Consider the following 4,628-nt stretch of genomic DNA (forward strand, 5'->3'; position numbering starts at 1 on the left):
TACGAGCAGGGGAGGCGCGACTATGGAGAAGCTCGCAGACATGGCCGTGACAGACAGTTGGGCGACACACATACCTGGTGCAGGCGGAGCTTGTCCGTCGTGCCATTCCCGCGGCAAGGCGTAGGCCTGCCGGGCGTGACGTTGTCGTAGTCAATGAGGCGCAGTGCAGCCGCCGGCGACGGACGGGAGGATGATACAACCGTATCTAACGTGGAGAACAAGGAGGTCCAAGCAATGGGTACTGTTTCGGCCACATGTGCAGCGGATGTGTATAGCTTGATGCATGTTCAAGAAGAGAATAGCAAAGTTGGGAATAACCACATCATGTGTGTATGTTCCATATCTTGCATCGATAAATGCAAGGAGAATCAAGCATATGAAGAGATTTACGTGGAGAGAAAATCTAAGCTGGGAAAGAGCACGTACAATGATAATTACTGCTACTTTGCATGTTCACGTCCATCAGAACGGAAGCTTGCCAGGGAATTTAGTTTGTTTACTAATTATAATGTTTATCCCATACAATTAGGAGGTAAGAATCAGAAAGAAGTCCATGTATTTTGCTACTACTTTGGAAGGCTACGACCACTAGAGATACGTGAGATCATCAGGAGGCGCCGACCCATGGACGTGTTGTGCTTGTGCGCTACAGGATGGGGTCCACCAAACCAGAAGCTCACGTACGGCCAAGAGTGGTAACCTTAATTTTACTGGAAGAACGCCCGTGCGTTGCAACGGGGCCACATTAAATTTAAGAGTTCAATACTAATATTCTCATACATATCAAGTGACATTGACAACCTTTTTTACCATCAAATCCTCACACACACTCTCTGCCTCCCTTTTCCTCACTCTCTCCCCCCCTCTCTCTCTAACACACACACACACACACATCCATATTATTGGGTACGGGACCATAATCAATCTATTTCACACACACGCTAGTGCATAACAATATGGATTATGTGTATTATATTTGCCACCACAACTGAGGGAATTAATTTCATGTAAATTGGCTAGCCACAGCTCCAAGAATACGCGGAGGATGTGGCCCACTTCTAAGTGCATCTGCGCGCCGGCAACCCACGACGGGTCCTTCAACTGCCGCTTCCACCGCACCAACTCCCAGGGCCAGGGAAGCCGCCCTTCTTCGTCCCCTTCACCGGCCGCGGCCAATGCGGTGCCGCGGCACCCGGCCTCGCCGTTCTCGTCCTCCGGCACCGTCATGACCCAGTGACGTAGCCCAAGCATGGGCCTCGAGAATCAAGAACGCTCGACAACGGAGAGGGAAGGGAAGATCATATACATGTCATAAGAAAGGGAGGTTATTTACCGCTCCCTCGATGTATTGTTTCCTTTGTTTGGAGATTGATTACCATCCATGAGTTAAGGTAAGGTTAATGTGATTGAGCGATTTTTTCTGAAAATCAATTATTTGTTTTCTAATTAATGTGATTGAGCGATTTAAGGTAAGGTTAATTAATTTAGATTTGATCTTTAAAGATTGTTCGTGATTGATTCTACATTACTAAATAACTTGCGCCAGTATGGAAAGTTCTGATCTATTCAGATTTCTTTCGTTGTGTGAGAGGGTGACGCGAAAATAAACCGATGAAGTGGGGGGAGGGGACGAAAAAAATCTACAAAAAAACCCAGCGAAGGTGGGAGGAGGTACCAAAAAAACCATGGGAGGTGGGATGAAAAAAAACATCCCATACTTCATGCAGGAAGAGCACACATTCATAAGCTAACAGTTTCACAATGCGTTCTTGCTGATAGTAATTGAAGCAAATGAAATGATGGACAAGCAGATTGATTAAGGAACTCTAGGTAATACTTCATGCCGTAAGCATTGGCTCAAAAAGTTAATTTGTAAGTAACAAAAAAAGGCCTAGAAGAATAGTTCTACCTAAATAAAGTTTACTGCTGCACATGAGCAGATCCACACGAAGCAGAGGGGAGGTGGAGCAGGCCGGTAACCAGGGGAAGGAGAAGAGTGGGAGAAGATTTACAGCGCCGTCTCCACTGGATATAGTGTCTCCACCGCATCTGTGGAGGCGCCGCGGCTGCGCCTCAGATGGTGCTCGTGGCTATGGTGAAGAGGAGGGGCGACGCATGGGCGAAGAGGCAGGCGGTACTCGTGGCCAAAATATTGGGTGGTTCGAGATGCGGGAGGGAGGAGGGGATCGCCGGGAGGCGGCGAGATCGGTGGGTGGCAGCGGCGGCGTCCAGGTAGGGAAGTCGAGGTAGGGCGCTGTGTTTTTTTAGGGGAATTGCTTGTGAAAATAACGTGCCACAACGATGTAGCGAGGGGATCCCCTTAAAAAAGACATAGCGAGTGGATTCCCTTAAAACTGGTAGGAATGGACACGATTGATGACGTTGATAAATAGTGGTGAATGTTGACCTAATTTACTATCATCATGCATGGAAACGAATCATCAAGAAAAAGAATACTTCCTATTACTACGCTCATAGGAAGCTTCCTAATCTCTGCTACCAAACAGTTTCTGCCCAAACAAGGAAGGAAAGTTATGGACCTGATTCGGAAGGAAACAAATGTTATGAAGATTAATTAATTTAGATTTGATCTTTAGAGATTGATTGTGATTGATTCTTTTACATAAAGACATTACTAAATAATTTGTGCCAGTATGGAAAGTTCTGATCCATTCAGTTTTTTTCGGTGCGTGAGAGCGTGAAGCAAAAATAAACTGATGAAGTGGGGGGAGGGGACGAAAAAAATCTACGAAAAAACCAGCGAAGGTGGGAGGAGGTACCAAAAAAACCATGGTAGGTGGGACGAAAAAAAACCTGGAAGCGAGACTACCAACTGCTCCATTAGGAGTAGAGATGTGTGTCAAGTTTGAGTCGGTTTGTTAGTTTGAGAATAAAAGAAAGCTGCCGAGATGTAAAAGGCAAGTACTTTTATGTTTTTAGGGGAGTCCAGGATTTATTTGAAGCTAGAGATAGGGTGTGTCTTATTATGCAAGTCTATACACAGGTTATATTATTATGATAGACCCATTTTGCTTTTAGGGTAAATACCTGTATCGAGTTTTGGGGGAAGCTGTCTAAAAATCCTTACGTTTTGGAGGAAGCTTTAGAAAACCTCTGTGTTGCGATTTCTATTCGTGGAAATTGTTTTGTGCGTGAGTACCGTCGTCGAGATTGGTTTTCTCATGCTCAGCCGTAAGCTTCAAACCCTCTACTTCGTGTACATCGCGTGCGTGGGCGAGAGGTTGCTACTACTGAAGGTGGAGTGTCGTTAAAGGTCGGGCTGCAAGAACAGGTCGGATCTCACCACGAGGTTCGATTTATATCAGAGGACGTGGTGATGCCGAGCGCGGCGTTGTTGTAGGCGGAGAGGCACGATGCAGTCACCCCTGGCGGACGACAGGGCGTCGGCGCGGCGTTGTTGTAGGTGGGTAGTGCGGTGCGGTCGCAGATGACGGACGGTGAGACGAGGGCGAGCATGGGGCAGCATGCACGGAGGCGGCGGTTTCCTTGTACCAATCGTGGAAAGAACACAGATTAAGGAAGGGATTAGGGAGGCAAGTTAATGCTTAATAAAGGCTGTTTTAATTATCTCTACTAAGAAAAAAAACATGGAGGGAGGGATTCATTACGTGGGGGAGGGGATGTGGAGGTTAGACGAAGGGAGCGAGCGAAATGGGAACATTGCTCGTTTTTTAAGTAGTAGAGATATAGGTAGTAGATATAGATATAGAGATATGCAAGGTTTACAGAAAGAGGGAGAATACAGGCAGCTGGATTTCTGGATGTGAAAAATCTACGTTAGACATACCCATTCTGCACATCTCCAAACGAGTTCTAATTTTATGGAAAATTATTTTGGAATACATAATAAATATTGGAGTAAATAACTACCAGAGGGGGGCTTCCTGGTGCCCACAAGACACCAGTGCGCGCCAGGCCCCGCAGGCATGCCCTGGTGGGTTGTGGGTAGCCTAGCCCATCTCCGGTGCCCATCTTCTGGTATATAAGGTCCTTTGATCTAGAAAAAAAAAAGGAGAGGACATTCGGGACGGAGCGCCGCCGTCTCGAGCAAGAACTTGGGCATGAGCACTTTTGCCCTCCGACGGAGTGATTCCGCCGGGGGAACTTCCCACCGGAAGGGGAAAATCGAGCCATCGCTATCACAAACAACCCTCTCATCTTTGGGAGGCAAATCTTAGTCAACGTATTCAAGAGCACCATCTCATCTCAAACCCTAGTTCATCTCTTGTGTTCAATCTTTGTAACGAAACCCAGATTGGTGCCTGTGGGTGACTTGTAGTGTTGATTACATCTTGTAATTGATTACTATATGGTTTATTTGGTCGAAGATTATATGTTGAGATCCATTATGTTATTTAATACCCCTCTGATCTTGAGCATGAATACCATTTGTGAGTATTTATCTTTGTTCTTAAGGTCACGGGAGAAGTCACGTTGCAAGTAATCATGTGAATTTGATATGTGTTTTATATTTTGATGATATGTATGTTGTGATTCCCCTAGTGGTGTTATGTGAACGTCGACTACATGACACTTCACCATCTTTGGGCATAAGGGAATGCATTATCACTGGTATACGTCGGTGCTATACAAACGGTTTTTAACCC

This window comes from Triticum dicoccoides, chromosome 4B (genome assembly GCF_002162155.2).
Source record: "Triticum dicoccoides isolate Atlit2015 ecotype Zavitan chromosome 4B, WEW_v2.0, whole genome shotgun sequence".
Taxonomy (NCBI): Eukaryota; Viridiplantae; Streptophyta; class Magnoliopsida; order Poales; family Poaceae; genus Triticum; species Triticum dicoccoides.